This window comes from Sminthopsis crassicaudata, chromosome 1 (genome assembly GCF_048593235.1).
Source record: "Sminthopsis crassicaudata isolate SCR6 chromosome 1, ASM4859323v1, whole genome shotgun sequence".
In the NCBI taxonomy this organism is placed as follows: domain Eukaryota; kingdom Metazoa; phylum Chordata; class Mammalia; order Dasyuromorphia; family Dasyuridae; genus Sminthopsis; species Sminthopsis crassicaudata.
The window spans coordinates 700201208-700220485 of NC_133617.1; the positions used below are offsets into that span (position 1 = coordinate 700201208).

A 19278-nucleotide genomic window follows, 5' to 3' on the forward strand; every position below is an offset into this window, starting at 1 on the left:
GCTCACGCTGAAAATTTAACCATGGATTCTTGCTCATTTGAGTCAGCTCCGACAGACCCGGCCACCTCTGGCTTTGCAGTGGAGGTCTAGGATTTTTTTTTTTTTTTTTGAGCTTCACAGAGGTTAAATGAGTGCTAGGGTCCCTTACCTGGTGAATGTCACAAGAGGATTTGAACTCAGGTCTTCTTGATTCCAAACCCAGCACTCTGCATAGAAAAGGAAATACTTAACACAATTTAGCATTCGGGTAAGTGGCTTGCCCAGGGTCATCTCACTGGTAACTGTCCGAAGCCTGGTTTGAACTCAGGTCCTCCTGACTCCAGGCCCAGAGTTCTATCCACTGCACTGCCTAGCTGCCCCAAGAAACATTTTTTGATTGAACAAATGGAAGACTCTCCATTGTGGATTAATGTCTCTATTACACCAACAAGGTAAAAGGAACAGCCAAGGAGAGAACAGAAGATACCATCCCTTCTGTAATGGAACTGACCATCTCACTTGGCTTCTAGGGCCACGTTGAATCATCCTACGTGGAGTAACTTCTCACTTACCAGGCTCAGCTAGATCTCCATGATGGGTCTTAGAACTGGAAGGAACCTTAAGGTTCCCCTCCAAGCCTAGCCTTTGATACCCTGCAGGAGTCCACTCTGAAGAAAAGATCATTTAGATTCTCCTTGAATAGTTTCATTGACAGGGAGCTCACTACTTCATAAGGCAGCACAGTACATGGCTGGACAGAGCTCATGATTAGAGAGTTCTTCCTAATATTTCCCTGAAATCTACCTCCCTGAGGCTTTCCTCTTTTCCTCTTCAGCTACCTCTGCCTTGTGGACTGTGCAGAAGTCTGCCCCCTTTGTCACATATTTGAAGATACTGATGCTCATTTAAGTGCTAGCGCAGAAAAGCTTAGCACTGACAGGTCGCATGTGCAACCACAGTTTGGCAGCTGGAAGGCTTCCTGGGAATCATGTAGCTTCCATTTTACCGATGACAAAACTGAGACCCATTACCCACGGTCCCTTGGTAATTTGATGTCAGACAGAACTCCAGCTTTGGGAGCTAGAGAATATAGCAAAAAGCACTCCCTACAATTAACTTGTAATTCACAATGTGAAAATAACACCAAAAATGAGACAAACTCAGTGGAAGGGAGAAAGACAATGGTTTCTCTGCTGCTGGAGGGGCACGTGTGCCAGATTTTCTGGTGCATTCTAAATGGCAGAGTGGAGCCGTTCCTCCTTGGTCACTGTGCCCGAGGAGCAGCCCCAGCTCCCTACTTCTGTGCCTCCCTCTGGATGGAAGGGTTTTTGATGGGGCAAACATGTCTCTCTATCAGGCATTGGCAGGGAGTCAGGGGCAGCCGTGGGGCCAAAGGGGGCCGGAGGGGAGGGTGCCCGAAGTGACAGTCCCCAGATTTCAGGATCTGGCCAGGGATGGCCTTGACACGCTCAGTGGGCAAACAGCAGGCAGCCTCCTCTGCGGAGGCAGGCGTCGGCTCAGCTGGAACCAACAGATGAGGAGGGGCTGAGGAAGGCATTTATTTGATCAATGAATCAGTCAACAAGTCCATAGGCACCTGACTCGATGCCAGAGAAGCACTGGATGTCACGAGGCCCAGAACGCTGCCAGCTGCTGCCATCTTCCTCTGCCACGCTCAGAGATGAGCGGGGGTGGCGGCCGGCCTGGCTCTGCGGGGACCTTCCCACTCTGCAGAATGGGCATCGGGGCCCTAAGGCTGCTCGTGCCCTCTGAGCCGGAGCGATGGCCCCCTGTTCCGAGCACAGCAGTGACTCAGAAATGGTGTGGGATTGATTTATGGGACAGCCGTGGGAGCAGAAGCCATATTAATATGCATAACCTTGGAGAGCCTGGGAGGGGAGGGATGGGAGCAGAGCCAGGAGAGAGAGTCATCAACCTCTGCTCCCAAGGTATCAGTCCTGGGGGTGGAAGCCAGGCTCCAGCAGGGTGCCCAAGTGAGGCGTGGAAAGGCTGGCATCGGGGAGATCCAAGCTGTTTATCTGATGGACGCCGCCCCAGGGGCCGGTGGCGGAGTCAGGCCTTTAAGGTTGTCTAAAATCGCTGCCGTTTGGGCACAAGATCACAGGATTGGGGAGCTAGAAGAAATGTTCGAGATCATCCAGTCCCGAGCCTTCATTTTATAGAGGAGGAAAATGGGACCTGGATGCGGCTCCCTTGTTAGATCAGTTGTTAGAACTGGGGCTTAGCTCCCCCAAAGGGGTCTTGTTCAGGGACACACGGATAAGTGGCAGAGGCAACATTGGAACCCAGGCCCAGGGATAGATGATTGTCCAATGGGAATGACTTGCCAGAATTTTCTGTATCCCTATAAACCAAGGCCCGCCTGTATTACATTTAACCTTTGGGGAATCACAGAAAAACAGAACACGTGGGGGCACATTGCTCCCCCTAAGAGATCTGGGAAGGAGAAATGGAAGCTCAGACTGGTGGTCCTCTTGTCAGTAACAGCAGGAAAGAGCAGATCGCCCTTTCTTCCCATGAAGGGTGATGGCCTTCCCGGCTCTGAGGTAAGCTCAGTGGCTTGAGAGAGACGCCAGCGTGGTGCACTCTGATCTTAGATTTGAATTTCAACCCTGTCATTTTACACATGGACTGAGGCTAAGGAGGCAGTCACCCAGGTAGGAGGGAGCAGGGCTGGGAGTCACAGGGATCCTATCTTTGCAAGAAAACCCTCCCGCCTCAGAATCCTACGCAGTCAGAGCTGGAAGGCATGTTAGGGAACATCCAATTCCATCCACTCTCTTTTTGCAGAGGAAACATCCTGATCCAGATCAAGTCAGCCGCTGAGTTTGGGGACCAGGACTCAGGTCTGCTCGTTCCTGGGTCAGTCATTTAGAAGAAGATGCCCTGTAGAGAAAAAGGCTCATTTGTGACCCTGGAAGAATCACTTCCTTTCTGTTTGCCTCACTTTCCCTCATCTGCAAAATGGGCATAATAACATTTGTAGTTCCTTGCTTATTTGTTGTGAGGAAGACACTTATATAGAGCCATTGCATGGAGATAACAATTGATCTGGAGGCCTGGAGCAAGGCTCAAAAATAGGCTTCACTTTGGGTGGACAAGAGCATCAAATCTGGAATTAGGAAAATCTGAGTTTAAATCTGGCTTCAGATACTTACTAGCTGTATGGCTCTGGGCAAGTTACTTAACCTTGTTTGCCTCTGTTTGCTCACCTGTAAAATGGGAGGGATACTAAAAAGCACTCCCTCCCAAGGTTGTGAAGATTAAATGAGTTGATGCATATAAAACACTTTGTAAATCCCAAAATGTTATATAAATACCAACAGTTATTATCTTATCATTATCATTATATAGAGATATAGGTTATGGAAGTAGAAAATGACATATTAAGAACATTTTCTCATATGAGGAGACCCAGCCTCAGTTTGCTCACCTGTAAAATGGGAAGGATAATAAAAGCATCTCCCTCCCAGGGTTATGAAGATTAAATGAGTTGATGCATATAAAACACTTTGTAAATCCCAAAGTGTTATGTAAATGCCAACTATTATTATCTTATCATTATCATTATGTAGAGATAAAGGGCGGGGAAGTGGGAAATGACAGATCCGGGAGCCAGAGGTAGAAACTTAATGGAGAGTGTTTGGATTTTAGAAAAGGGAGAAAAATAACAATCTTGTGGGAGACTACATTCTTAATGGAATCATAGATTAAAGCTGAAAGGGATGCTAGGGACTGACAAACCCAACTACTCTATAGAATTTGCAATAAAATAAAAAATAGACATAGTTTGACATAAATCTTAAATTAGGGAGAACAGGTTTCAAGAGGTTCAAAAAAAAAAAAAAAAAAGGTAAATAAAATGCCACAGACTAAAATTGTACAGAGAAAGATAGAACAGCTCTCAAGAGCTAAAACAGAAGCAGTTCTGCTGAGGGAAAATAAAGGCGGGGGGGGGAGGGAAGTTATTGGAGATGTGCATGAATCAGGAGATCAAATCTCAGGGGGCGATTGTTAAATTTTTAGCGTATACATTTATAGCCTCGAAATTGAGAAATGCTATAAACCAAGGTCTTACTTTTTGTTTTCTTAATTGTCTAGACTTAAGAGAGTGATGGAGAAAATGTTTAATAATGTAGGTTAGATTTTTATTGCGTGGGTATATTTTTGGAGAGCTGATTAAATATTTACCAGCACACCTCCAGGTGGATTGGAAAGGGGACTTAGTGGACAATGACAGAGACTTCTACTTATAAATTCGATGTAAGGAAGGAGTTCTAAACCCACAGTTGAATTCATGTAATTACAGGAGTCCCAGATATTTCTATTGAATCAGTCAATCAAAATTTATAAACTAGGGATAAGTCCTAGATACTTCAATCAATCAAAAGTGCAAATAAGTTATGAGAAAATCCTGAATTTTAAAGAAGGAAAATGTTTCAATAATTGGATATAATCCAAGGACCACAGAAAAATGTACTGGGATTAACTGATTTGGGCACACCTCTGTCTATGTATATTAGAATAAGCCGTTTCAGAATAGAGGTGCCAGAAACAGGTTGGGAACAGTTCTGCTAGGGATTAAGTTCTATTCTCTCCCACCCCCCAACTGAGTAGGAGATGACCTGGTTAATTTTTAAAGGTCAGAAGATTTGGACTTCCGTTAGGTAGTGTGTCCTTGGAGCAGAAGTGACTAACAGAAGCATCTAGGTTAGGAGCTGAGAGATCCACCAAGAGCCAAGTAAAGCTCCAGCTTCAGGACTCTACAAGGTCACCTATTCTAGGAACTCAGAAGGGGGCCCTGCCCAAGAGGAACTCATAAGAACTCTGCAAAGGGAGAAAGGAACTTCTAATAACCAGTAGCTGAGAATCACTTCTTCGTGACATGCTTTCTAATCTTGAACCCATTTTCCCATGGATTTTTCTATAATTGTTGAAGACTGTGTTCCATACTGAATGCATCTGGTGATGGTGGGGAGGACTAGGATGTGATGGAATTGTTCTTTGTACCAACTCTTCCTCCAGCCATCTGTTCTAAGACCCCTTCACACTCTGATATTCTCTGTTCCAAGGTCTCTTCCAGCTCTGACATTCTTTAAGACTCCTCCAACCAGACATTCTATAATTCAAAATATAATAGCAAAAATCCTGGCAGAAGGTAGGGCTCATCCATTGCTATATCACCATCCTGGAGTTGTGGGAAGGCTGTTGTGGTCTCTTCCAAACACAGGATGTTGCTTGAACAAACTATGAGAGAGAGCAGGGTAAGATCAGGGAATGGCTAATGGTCTACTTTGGCTACGATGAGAGGTACATGAAAAAGGATAGTATAAATTATGATTGGATAGGTAAATTGGAGTCAGGTTAGAAGGGAGCAGAGCCTTGAATGCTGGACTCAGGTTATTGCTGTTTTTTTAAGCCTTTGGGTTATGGAGAACTTTTGAAGACTTTTGAAATAGGGTAATCATGCAGTGAGACCAGGGCTTTCAGTGGTTTATTTTGATAGGTCTATGTGCTTTGGAAAGGGGAGGGACTGAAGACAGAAGACCAGCTAGAAGACTATTACAAGAATTAAGGTAGTGGAAATGGGAATTTAAATGAGAGAGTGGATTCAAGAGATAGCCAAAGAATATAAATGGAAGGACTTGGCAACCAATTGGATTTGGGAAGTGAGAAAGAGGGCAGGGTTGAAGATAACTTTAAGAGTCTGCTGAATAGGAGGTCACTAGAATTTGAAATGGGAATCAGTTTTGGGAAGAGGTGGATGACTCCAGTTTGGGGTATGCTTGGAAGACTTCCAAGTGGAGATGTCCAGCGGGCAGAGGAGATGGGGCTAGTGTGGGGCAGAGTTTCGAAGTAGAGGATTTGTGAATCATTACACAGAGATGATGTTTAAAGCTCTGGGAGCCAACAAGAATCCCAAAAAAGGGAGAACAGAGGATCCAATGATAATACTAGGGTTCCCACATTTAGAGGAAGGAAAAGCTGAGAAAGAATAAGCAGGCAGGTAGAAGAATTAAGAGAGAAGATAGTCACAAGGTATGGGAGAGTTCAGGAGTATTTTGGGAAGAATACAGGAGAGTCTGGCAAGACGGTTAAGGGAAGGAAATTGTAACAAATGCTTCTAAAAGGCCAAGGCAGAACTTTGACTTTAGTGAGTGAGAACTATATTTTTATATTTTGCATCTTAGAGGTTACTGGTGACCTTGGAAAGAGGGCAGTTTCCATGGAATGGTGAATCCAGGAGCCAGCTTATGAGAGATTGAAGAATGAATGGGCGGTGAAGATTTTTATCAAAAGAACTTCTTCCGGGAGCCAGAAGATTTCTGCCCAGGCTCTTCAAGCTTGCAGAGTGCCTTTGATGGTATGCTATTTTGAAAGCACAAGGTGAAAATATGTAGGGTTGGGAGTATTCTTTAAGATCACCTAGCCCTATTTCATTTTATAGAACAGGAAAAGAAGTCTACAGGGACTATTGCTCAAACTCACACGTCATGAGTAACAAAACTAGAATTGGAAGCCAATATTCTTTCCACCACACCACATTGCCCGTCTATTGGATTTGCTGTCTACATATGCAATATCTCTCTCCCCAGTCAGAATTCAAGTTATTTATAAGTTGGGGACCTCATCTTATCCTAGTACCCCTAAATTGCCCAGGATGGGATACACAGTGAGTACTGGGCAATTACCTGTTTGTCTGATTAAATAAAAGTCAGGGGTTCCTCCCCTCCTGGAGCTCTCCATGTCTTACAAACCAGAAGGTTCAGGAGCTGAGAAGCCAAGGACTTTCATCAGTACCAAAATTCAGTCAAAAAATAAATGTTAAAGGCTTTGAAAGATTTAATAGGGCATTTATCTTTCCAATGGCCATTTGAATGTATTCCTTTTTTACATCCAGGACATCAGAAAAGTTCCCCTTCTCAGCTAATTTGTGCATTGATTTTTCAGTGGATCTTGAAAGGTGGTAGTGGTGAGAACAACAGTGAGATATAGAAATAATGAATTGGGAAACCCTGAATATAAGAATTATCTGACTTTCTGCACCCAAAAGCTGGGAGAGTGGTTAATTCCTAGTAATCACATGATCTCCTCAAGGCTTTCCCTGGATTACAGCTCAGGTTGAAACTCAATGGGTCTCACTGGTTTCATTTTCTGGTTCTTAGACCCTTCTAAAGCACCAAGAACCCGAAAGTATGTAGTACAGTGGGAAAATCTACAATCTAGACTCTAAGTCTCCTGATTTCCCAGACTTTATTCTGCATTTACTAGCTGTGTTATGATTCTTTCAATTCCCTTATCTGATCTAAGATTTTCTCATGGGTCAAATAGGAATAATGATGTCTCCCCTACTTTCCTCACCCAGGAGTATGGAAAAGTGTTATTATAATATGATTCTGACAATTCTAAGGGATCATAATCATGGATCAGGGAATATTGGAACTAGAAGATGTCTGTACACATTGTGAGAGCTGAGAGGGACCTAAGAATGAAGAATATTAGTGTTGGAAGGTAGCTAAGACCTCAGAGCTGGGAGGGACATAAGAGCATAGAATGCTAGAGGAGAAAGAGAATGTGTTTTCTAGAGGGTGCCCTTACATTCTCACACAAATGCAATTCTGCAGTTTCTCCCTCAGTATACCCCAAGTCCTCAAAGCAAAGAATAAGCCTGGGCTATAACTGCAAAATACCAAACCAAACCGAAGTCGCTGATCCATGGACATTGAATGTCAGAGCTGGATGGGATCGCGCTTAAGAGCTGGAGATGAAAGGGATCTTTGATCATAGAATGTTAGAGGGAGAGCCTCCTAGACCATAATGTTAGATCTGGGAAGCATTTAGAACAAAAGTTATTAGAATTGGAAATGACTTTAAAATGTAGAATCTTAAAACTGAAATGGAGATTATCTAATCCAACCTAATTTTATAAATGAGCAAAATCAAGTCTATCAAGTCTCCAGAGAGTGACAGATCCCAATCTGGATCTTACCCCGGGAGTCTTGGAAAATGAAACCAGGAAGACTGTATGTATAACTAGATGCCCTGGGATTTAGAAGAAGGCAAAACTTTAATTTTAAATGAAGGTTAGCTTCACAAAGGGATGGAATAGCTATTCATCTTTGTGGTATGGTTTGAAGGACACTTGGAAAGCCCTTCTTTCCCACGTGTAAATTATACTCAATTTCTTGATTAATCAAGTAAGGTGGGCAGCTACATGGCACAGTGGATAGAGTGCTGGAGCTGGAGTCCAGAAGATTCATCTTCCTGAGTTTAAATACTTCCTAGCTGTGTGACTCTGGGCAAGTCACTTAATGTTATTTGTCTCAGTTTCCTCATTTATAAAATGAGCTGGAGAAGGAAATGGTAAATTATCTAGTATCTTTGCCAGGAAAACCCCAGATGGGGTCACAAAGAGTCAGACACGAATGAAATACAATTGAACAGCCACAACGATCAATCAATCAAGTAGAATTGATTAAATGCATACTGTGTGTTATTCTCCATGCAAAGTGTACAAAAGTAAAATTCCCACAGGAGTTTTTAACCTAGAAATCCACCAGTTTGCAGACAGACAATGACAAGTTGTCTGACCTTTCTGGGCCTTGGTTTCTTTATCTCTGAAATGGGAATAGGGTTACCAGCCCCACTTTATGCCTCTAGACATCCCATGGCCCACCATTAGTGATCCATTTCTGTAGATTAAGCCTTAGATTCCCCAGGGTTTAAAAAGCCTGTTCCTAGAAGGGAGAACACCTCCCTGTACAAGAATTTCTCAGCTTCCTTTCCTTCAGAGGGCCGGAGAAAGCCAAGGCAATGTCAGAGCACATGTGGGGAGCACTTGATAGGGATGACAAAGCACCGTATAAATACCAGGAACTGCTACCGGAGGTGGGTGACTAATGTACCAGGTACCTCTATGACAGGAGCACACAAGCAGCTCCCAGGGACTGATTATAACATCCCTGATCCCTGTCCCATTAAAAGGCCTCAGTAACGAATCTAGCTCTCAGCCAAGAACCCCAGCATAAAATAATAAGCTAACAATGTCCGTTCGTGGAAGGCTTTACATTTTACAAAGCCCTTCAACCTATGCTGTCTCCCCTGAGTCTCCTGTCTCTGGGACAGAAATAGGGTGGAGATCATTATCTCATTTGACGGGAGAAGAAAGTGAAGTTCAGGAAGTTACCAGCCAAAGGTCAAAGGGAGTTACAGTGATAAAACTGGGGAATGAAGTTGGGTCTGCTGGCGGTCTTCCTGCTGCCAGGCCCATGGGGAGGATGAAGGGGCTTGAGTCCTCCCCTCTAGGGCCTGAAGATAGAGATCTTGGGCATACACAGCCTGACCCAATTAAAAAAAAAGTCTCCCTTTGTTACTCTTGTCTTTCTCCAAAGAGGGGCTGAGTCAGGTGAGTGACTGACCTTTAACAAACTGAGTAAATGATTTGGAAACTGTGGCCCAAGGACACCCAGTGCTATAAGTAGCCACGCTGACATTTAAACCCAGGTTTTCTAGCTCTAAATCCAAAAGAAGGGCTTTTCTATTCCATCACAGGAGAAAATGAGAACCTTGGACTTGTGGGCTTTAAGGGGCCTTTGAGTTGATTGTTGTGCCACAGTTTTTAATGTCCAGAAACAGTTTCCCTGATTGTCCTATTCAGTTACTCTGTCTCAGGTTATAACCATTCCTCTTAGTGTTAGGATAAAGGTCTTATATCTTAGACCTTAGGCTATAGTCATTCCCTCTTAATGTTTGATGGGATAAAGGTCTTTATCCATTTTAGACATCATTAGAATATCTGGAGCCTCTCCAGTATCTCCCATTATGTCATCCCAGGTGCCTCCCCCCATTAGGTCTTCCCCATCCAGGTGCCTCCCCCATTATGTTATTGTTCTTGTTACCCCATAAAAGAATGCTGGATTCTTCAGCCCTGGGACCAACCATGGATCCATTGGTCCCAGTAAATCTCTCCATTTAATAAGTTCTCTATTGAATATTCTGTAATCTCTGTCTTGCTCAGTTTCTCCAGCATTACAGGATCCAGCCCCAGAGGTGCTAAGCTTGGAGTTCAGCTGAAGTGGATGCTAGCTAGATGTGGCTATTGTTGTTTTACAGAATCCACCAACATGACCTGGTTGAATTTCTTCTGAACTGGCTTTTCCATTGGAAAGGATCTTGGTTGTCTGGAAGCATATACAACAGAGGTGAAAAATGTTTGGTGGCTGGCTGTGACATAAAGATTCAGGATCCTTTGTAGCTTTGGGAGGATGCCTCTGCCTTCAGGATTATGCACAGTATAGTACAGTGTTCCCCTGGTCAGGGAAATATGAGCTCATTATTTAGTTATAATTATCTTTTTACATATACCCAATGGGCTTTGGTTATTTCTAAGGCAGACTATTTTCCAAAATCTAGTAGAGATTTTCTTTTTTCTTTTCTTTTCTTTTTTTTTAAATTAAACTTTTTATTTTATATATATGGAAAATTTTCAACATTCACCCTTACAAAACCTTGTGTTCTGATTTTTTCTCTCCCTTCCTTCCACCCCCTCCTAGATGACAAGCAATCCAAAATATGTTAAACATGTACAGTTCTTCTATACATATTTCCACAAATATCGTGCTGCATAAGAAAAATCAGATAAAAAAGAGAAGGAAATCAAAACACAAGCAAACAATAAAAAGCGTGGAAATGCTATATTGTGGTCCACGTTAGTTCCTACAGTCCTTTCTCTGGGTGTAGATGGCTCTCTCCATCACAGGATCAATGGAACTGGCCTGAATCATCTCATTGTTGTAGAGAACCACGTCCATCAGAATTGATCATCATATAGTCTTATTGTTACCATGTACTACGATCTCCTGGTCCTGCTCATTTCACTCAGCATCAGTTCCTGTAAGTCTCTCCAGGCCTTTCTGAAATCCTCCTGCTGGTCGTTTCTTACAGAACAATAATATTCCATAACATTCATATACCATAACTTATTCAGCCATTCTCTAATTGGTGGGCATCCACTTAGTTTCCAGTTTCTGGCCACTACACAAAGGGCTGCCACAGACATTCATGCACATGTGGGTCCCTTTCCCTCCTTTAAGTTCTCTTTGGGATATAAGCCCAGTGGAAATACTGCTGGATCAAATGGTACGCCCAGTAGTAGTTGAGATTTTCTATCTGGTACAGACTAGACTGTGTGTGTGTGTGTGTGTGTGTGTGTGTGTGTGTGTGTGTGTGTGTGTCCTTTGACAACATAGTGAAGATTACAAGCTTCTTCTGAGAATTGTTGCTGTTTAGTCATTTCAATGGTGTCTGACTCTTGGCTATTTCATTTGGGATTTTCCTGGTACAGATCGTGGAGCCGTTTGCCACTTCCTTCTCCAGCTCATTTTACAGATGAGGAAACTGAGGTAAACAAGGTTAAGTTCCTTGCCAGGATCACACAGCCAGTGAGTATCTGAGACTGCATTTGAACTCATAAAATAAGTCTTCCTGACTCTGGGCCTGGTGCTCTGACCACTGTGCCACCGAGCTGCCCCTTCCTCAACTGTAAAATAGGGAAAATAACAGCACCTACCTCCCAGGGCAGTTGTAAGGATCAAATGGACTATTTGCAAAATATTTAGCACAGTGCTTGCCACATACAAAATGGTGCTTAACAAATGCTTCGCTTCTTTTCTCCTTTCCCTCCACATTTCTGCCATCTGGCTTCCCTGGATTCCTTAAAGACTCATCTCAAATACCATCTTGACCTTCTGTCTCCACCTCACTTTCTGTAAGTGCTTCTCTTTCATATTACCTCCCATTTACACTGCATGTACCTCAGAGGTCCATAATTATTTGAATATTGTTTTAGAATGTGAACGCCAAAATAAATAAATAAGTGAAATTTTAAAATGAGAACACTTTGAAGAAAAAAAATATGGGTTTTGTGTTCTCTCTCTCTCTCTCTCCCCTCCCCAACTGTGGTTTTATAGTATTTCTAGAGCTTAACACAGAGCCTGGCACATAGTAAGTACTTAATAAATCCTTGTTGACTTGCAGATTGACTGACTGACCCAGCCCTGCCCGGAGCTGCAGACTGATATGAATGGCCTTTCTCAGATGCTTCCCCTTCTGTCTACTAGCTACTAGCCCAGTTTGGACATCATTACTTTTTACTTGTAATTGTCCCTGCTTCCAGTAGTTCCATTCTCTGGTCTATTCTGTACACAGCTTACGAGCCCTAGTTCCCTTCATCTGATGAAAAGAATCCATCATGGAAGAGGCTCAAAACAAGTTTGTGAAGTCTAGCCCAGGAAGGTAATTCTATTATCTGAGCAGCTTCGTCCACCCGTCTGGTTTGGTAGGAACTATGGCCAGTTTAGGAGACTGATCCAGCTCCAAGGCCTTCTCTGACCTACACCAGTAGGTTTCCTCATCTATACAAAGACAAAATCACAAAGTTTTGTGAAGCTACACTGGCTGCGGGATGGGTTAAGTGCCCAGGGCACCTCTCTATGACCACTAATTACAAAGCAGATGCTTCTCTGTGGAGGGAGTTTTCTCTCTGAGAGTTCCATATACCAATGAAGTCAGTGGGCTGATTAAAAACAAAGAACATGATCTTTCCCTTCCCAAATGTTTTGTAATTCATTTCCTGGACCTGACTTGGCACTTACCTCATTCTCCTTCCTACCAGAATTATTTATGCATGGTTCTTCTTTCTTCCCATTAGATCACATGCTCTTTGAGAAGAGGGTCTGGGTCACATCTGTCTTTGTGGTCAGGAAAGGTATATTGCTTTGCACAGTATCTCCCACTTAGTAGGTGCTTAATAAGTGCTGGCTGATGAGTGGATTGATTTCTGCTATCACGATTATTTATAGTAGCATTACATACTAAGGTCCACTCAGAAGTCCCTAGTCTTGGTACATCAGCCCCCCAACCAGAAGATTTCTCTCTTGACAATAGATTACAACATGCTCAGATAATTCTAGGGAAGATCAAAATCAGATTAATGTAAAAATACGTTACTTGGCAACTAGGTGGCGCAGTAGATAGAGTGGCCGAACCTAGAGTTGGGAAAACTCATCATGAGTTCAAAGCCTCAAACACTTGCTAGTTGTGTGACATTGGGCAAGTATCTGCCTCAGTTTCCTCATCTGTAAAATGAGCTGCAGGTAAGTGGCAAGCCAGTCCAGTATCTTTGCCAAGGAAACCCTAAATGGGGTCATGAAGAGTCAGACATGACTGAAAATGACTGAACTACACCTGGTCTGAGAACTTAACACATTTCTAAGCAAAGGAGAAAGATCATCTGATACAAGTTTCAGAGAAACAATATACAAATCACAAAGAAATTAAATGACTTTGTGCAAGCGAGCCTCCCTAAAGATGCAGCAGAGGTAATGAATCCTTTAAAGGTGCACTAGGTTGGTTGTGATCCACAAGGCTCTGTGTTGAAAGCTGTTCATAGAACCAGAAGATTTTTAACTTTTTGAAGTGGGCAATTTATAAACTGCCCAAAAAAGCTAATATCATTTAGGGCTTCAAAAAAAGAAACATGACTTCAAGAGAAAGGAGGTGATAGTCCCCTATCTTCTCCCCTCATTAGGGCACATCCAAAGAACGAAATCCAGTTTGGGATGTTTCATTTTAAAGAGTGTATGTACGGGCATGGGGAGTGTGGAGTAGAGTGATAACCTATGACTGTGTGAGAGCTGGGAATGGGACATACTGAGACTTATCATTGCCTATTAACCAGTCAGTATTTATTATGTGAGAGGAGTTACATTAGATGCTAGAATTGCAAAGAAGAAGACAATCAAGATGGTACCCCAGAGTTCATGACCCATGATAAGTTGACAGAAGGAGGAATATTTAGTCTGGGGAAGGAGAGAATAAGAACTATCTTCAGATATCTGAGGGCCCTCATGTTGGAGAGGGATTGAACTTCTGTCTTCTGTTCTCTCTGACTCCAGAAAGCAGAACCAGGAACATTGGGAAGAAGCCACCAGGAAGAGAATTTAAGATTAGCATCAAAGGACTTTCTAAGCAACTAGAAATGGACCAAAGGGCTACTTTGAGGGACAATTGTTGTTCTTCCCTGGAGGTTTTCCTGAAGTGGCTGGACAATCACTCGGTGATAGGACTCCTGGTGAGAATTCCTTTTTGGATTTCTCTGTATATGACTACTGGGGGTCCAGTTCTGCTACTTGGTGATTCTGTATGGCTGAAAGAAAGGAAATCACAGAACTCTGATCAGTCAGTAGGTTTTAATGGCACCCATAAGAACAAATGATACTAGAATAATATTTACATTGGCGAGGAGGTGAAGATTAGCAGATTTCATAGGCTAATAGGTTTAAGTGCTGGAAGGGACTTCTTTACAGATGAAGAAACACAGGCTCAGGAAGGGGAAACGGATGGTCTATCCTGACATTGGTGTGGAGGAAAGGAAATGGGCATGGGGAGTGTGAAATAGAGTAATAACCTCTGAATATAGTGGAGCTGGGAACAGGACATATTGAGGGTTATTATTGTCTATTAGCCAATAAGTATTTATTATGTGATTAATGATTAGATACTAAGGAAACAAAGGAAGTCAGAAATAGTCTCTGTCCTCAAGGATCTTACATCCTAACAGGATAGACAATATGTAAAAATGTCAATACCTAAGAGATAGGAGTAGGAATCTTAAAGGAGAAGGCTCTAGCAGCTGAGGAGCCTTGAAAAGACCTTCCAATGAAGCTGGTCATTGACCCAAGTAAATAATCATGATAATAATAATAATAGCAATAATAATAATAACAACAACAACAATAATAAAAAAAAAAAATAATAATAATAATAATAATAGCAGCTATGTTGTGGACAAACCATTTAATCCCTCCACCTCCAATTTCTTCATTTATAAGATGAAAGAATTGAACTACATTAATCTTGAAGTTCTAATTCTTTTTCTAAAGATCCTTCCAACTCTAAAATCCTATGATTCCCCTCTACCATTATCTAAGAACTGCTTTCACTCTGCCTCTTGGCAACCAAGGACTTTCCCTTTCTTCCTCCCCCACTTTCCCCCAGATTTCAAGATAAAAGGCAGCCATGGTAGAAAGGGTAATGGTCTCTAGGTTCCAGTTCCATCTGATTCCCTAGCTCAATGTATAGCTAGTTATCCTATCTCATATAACAGCCATCTAAGAAAGATAGCCAATGTTATCATAATTTTGTAAGTGAGAAAACTGAGGTTGGGGAATGGTGAGGGTCACAGAGTTAATAGATAGTTGACTTAGGATCCAAATGCAGTCCTTAGTCAAAACCAACCCCACCTCAGCATGTCCACCCTCGTGGTCATAGAAACACCCCAAAAAAGGCAGACCAAACTCATCTGGAATGGTTGTATATTCATATTGTCTTGCTGCCTGTAGGTGACATAGAGTCTGCCTCTGAGGACGTTGCTAGGAGAATTAAGATGCCAGCTTCAAAGACCTTGTCTCCTTCAGTATCCCTTGGCCATCTGTGATTCATCTGCTGCCAGCAGGGAGCTCTAATGACAGATCCCTTTGAGTCAGATGTTCCTGGGTGGAGACACAGCAGGGAAAATTCCAGCTCCCAAGCAGCTATGCCCCAGCACCCTCAAGGGAGTTGTATTCTTATATAGCCACCACGTGCATCTTATTTATAGTCAAGACAGTGATGGCGAGATGGTCAAACTCTTAGGAAATTCTTCCTTGGGTTTTATCATTAGCTCCACACGAGTGACCCTTTCCTGTGCCCACTAAGAAATAGTCCACAACACTTATGAAAACATAGTCCAGGTGCCCAGATCCCTAGATATAGATTGTTTGGGCTAATTGTATTGATGGTTAAAAAAAGGGGGATCCTGAACCTATCAGAGGGGTAAAGGTCCAATTCAGCATCCTCTAACCTAAGGAAATTGATTCCTCTTCTCTCTTTAAACATATCTCAAGTGTTACTTGGCCACAGAATATGAAATATTAGGACTGGAAGGAAACTTAGATTATGGAATGTTAGAACTGAAAAGACCTTGAAATAGGAAATGTCTGAGCTGAAAGGGCACCTAAACAATAGAATATGAGAGCAGGGGTCAGTTAGGCAGTGCAGGAGAAAGCGTCAAGCTCAGGAAGACCTAAATTCAAATGTGACCTTAGACACAACATTTACTAGCTATATGACCCTGAACGAGTCATTTAATTCTCACTTCATCACCCAGCCCCCAGCTTCCCAAAAAGTGAGAGATGGAAAGAACCTTAGCATATAGAATATTAGAGTTTAAGGAATTTAGAAAATAGATTTTCAGCTGGAAGAAATCCTGGAAATTATCTAATAAGTCCCTATATTAGTAAACTGGGACCCAGAGAGAGATAATAACTTATAAGATTTATGAAATGCAGAAGACTTAAAGGAGTAGTTAAGTGATAGAATAGATAGAAGACATGAATTCAAAGGAGCAGTTAAGTGATAGAATAGATAGAAGACATGAATTCAAGTCAAACCTTAGATAATAACTTTGTGATCCTGAGCAAGTCACTTTCTGTCTCAGTTTCCTCATCTGTAAAATGGGAATAAGATAGTACCTACTTTTCAGGGTTGTGGAGAGGACAAAATGAGTTATTTGTAAAATGTATTTCCAATCTTAGAAATTCTGGTTACTACTATTATCATCTTTATTAGCTATTTTTATGGTCTCAGAGTATTACGTGCTTGCCTAATGCCAAGATCAGGATGGGTATCAACCAAATACAAAGCCAGGAGGCCTGAACACAGATCAGATCCCAGACACAGGAAAGAGAAATGGCGCTATTGCTTAGAGGTGCTTCTGTGTCTGCTGGCTTTCAAAGGAGGCTACTGTGGAAAGATGGAGAGGATACCAGATTGCAAGTGAAGAGACCCGAGTCTGGGTCCCAGCTTCACCATTAATTAGTTGTGAGGTCCCTGAGTCAAGTGATTGAACAATCATTTACTGAGCATCTATTTACTATGTACAAGATATGGTGTTGAAAGCCCAGGCCATTGCACGACAGGCAGGTAGTCAGAGAACTTCAGAGAGTACCAATAGGATGGAAAAGACACAATTCTGTGTGACTCTGAAAGCCCATCACACCCTGATCCAGCCTTCCTTTTTATCCTGTTTATACACTGCTCCCCACTCTGCACTAAACAGTCCAGCTGAACTGAAGCTCTTGCTGTTCCTCATGCAAGGTGAGCCATCTCCCATCTCCCATCTCCCATCTCCATGCGATTGCATTGATTGTACTCCAGCTTGAAACATACTGTTCTCTTACCTCTGCTTCACAGAATCCTTCATGTTCTTCAAGACTCAACAGACGCATCCCTTAGGCAGTCAATAATCACTTAGTAAGCAAAGCCAGGAATTGTGATTGGTACTAGAAATACAAAGGAAGGCGAAAATACCCAAAAGAACAACAACAAAAAAAGGACAAAAAATCACTTGAATATGATATCTTTCTAAAAGTCTTCAACTACTAGTTTGTTCTCTTCCTAAACTACCTTGTCTTTATCCTGTGAATACTTAAAGATGTGTATTTGACATATCCCCAGTAGAATGGGGAGGGTCAGGACTATATATCTCATTTCATCTTTGTATCCCTTGCATCTAGTAGGGGTATATAGTATATACCTGGCTTATAGTAGCTGCTTAATAAATCCTTGATTTATTAACTTAATTAACACATTAGTCAATAATATAATGGGTATTTATTGTTCACTTTGTGTCCAGCTCTTCATAACCCATTTTGGGTTTTCTTAGTAGAGATACTGAGTGACTTGCCATTTTATTTTCTAGCTCATTTTTACAAATGAGGAAACTGAGGCAAGTGATTTGCCTAAATTACACAGCTGGTAATTGTCTAAGGTGGGATTTGAATTCACAAAGAGAAGTCTTCCTGACTTTAGGCCAAGTGTTATATCCATTGTACCACCTTGCTGATCTACATTGGGTGCATAGAAAAATAAATACAAAAATATTGGGAGACATAATACTAGAACATACTTATAACTGAAAGAATCACTTCTCTGAACCTCAGTTTCTCCCTCTATAAAATGGGAATAAAAGTCTCTGACAATCTCCAAAGATTAGTGTGAGGACCAGTGGCCTAATGAATGAGAAAGCATTTTGCAAATGGTAAATCACTGTGTCAACAAGAGCTATTATTGTTCAGAAACCAACCACATGTGCAGAAGACTCCCAGAACGTGTCCCTTCTGTTCTCAGCCTGGAGACTTGGCTCTAGCTTTGGAACCATTGTTCCTGCCGGGCTTGGGAGCCATCCAACCTCTCCTTGCAGCTGTTTATCCATTACCACTTAACTCTTAACAATCATTAGTGTAGATGTACAGTACTCTCCATAGATTATCTTGAAGGAGGCTACTATTATTAGGAATATTAATTTGTGCTCTTATGCTGTTTTTGGTTAACAGAACTCCTCACCATGTTCTCTTCTGGGGACAATAACTCTATGAGGAGGTAGGGCAGATTGTTATCTCCATTTTGTTGTTGTTTTTTGTCCATCATTCTCCAAGAGGACCATGATACATCAGGGAGGTAATGCCATGATATGCAAGTGAATTGGAGTGAGGAAGGGCTGGGCAAGATCACCTGCCTCAATTTCCCCTGGAGAGCCATCTGGGTGCAATGGCAAGATTAGATCAAGACAATTAGAGATGGCTCTGGTTACAATGCAAGAGTTTGCCTTTTTAAACTCAGTTTGAGGCAGCACCCATTCAGGAATTGAGGCAAAGAATCTCCTCTTTCACTTTGTCCAAAAAATCTAAATGAATGAATGAATGAATGAATCTGGGAGGGAAAGACCCTCTGGATTTCTGGCCAAAGCAGAAACCGCTGTAATTAACATTCTAGCTGAGTGGATCAGGATTCAAACAATGACCAAATGGGGCTTGGCCTATGACCTATTGATGGCCATTTTATAGAGAAGGAAAACAAGTCCAGAGAGGTTATTTTACTTAACCAAAGACACATAACTGGTAAATAGCAGAAGTGAGGTCAGATTCCAAAGAATGGTGTCAGTCAGTCAATTAACAAGTATTTATAAGTGCTTACTGTATACCAGATACTGTTTTTAAATGCAAGAGTATAAATACAATTACTCTTAGTAATTACCAAAGTAATTAGTCTTGTAATTAATTATTCTTGGTATTTACCCTTGATAGCTAAGAAAATTTCTTAATTGAATCAAGCAATGAGAATAAAGTACAAACAAGGTGACTTTTACTTTTGAATCAAAGATATTCCAATGAGATGCTA

General features: G+C 42.0%; 1 long non-coding RNA gene across 3 annotated transcripts in view; it reads right to left on the minus strand.

The window, feature by feature from the left end:
* Window positions 1-13412: 13412 nt before the first annotated feature.
* LOC141555766 (uncharacterized) overlaps window positions 13413-19278 on the minus strand; it is a 73487-nt gene continuing 67621 nt past the window's right edge. Inside the window, exons 3-5 of one of the 3 annotated variants that reach the window (XR_012486332.1) lie at window positions 17280-17381; window positions 16491-16571; window positions 13413-14206 (exon numbers count right to left, since the gene is read on the minus strand). This is a non-coding gene — a long non-coding RNA (uncharacterized LOC141555766). The remainder of the gene's footprint in view (window positions 14207-16490; window positions 16572-17279; window positions 17382-19278) is intronic. The other 2 variants (XR_012486337.1, XR_012486338.1) reach the window with 2 other exon arrangements.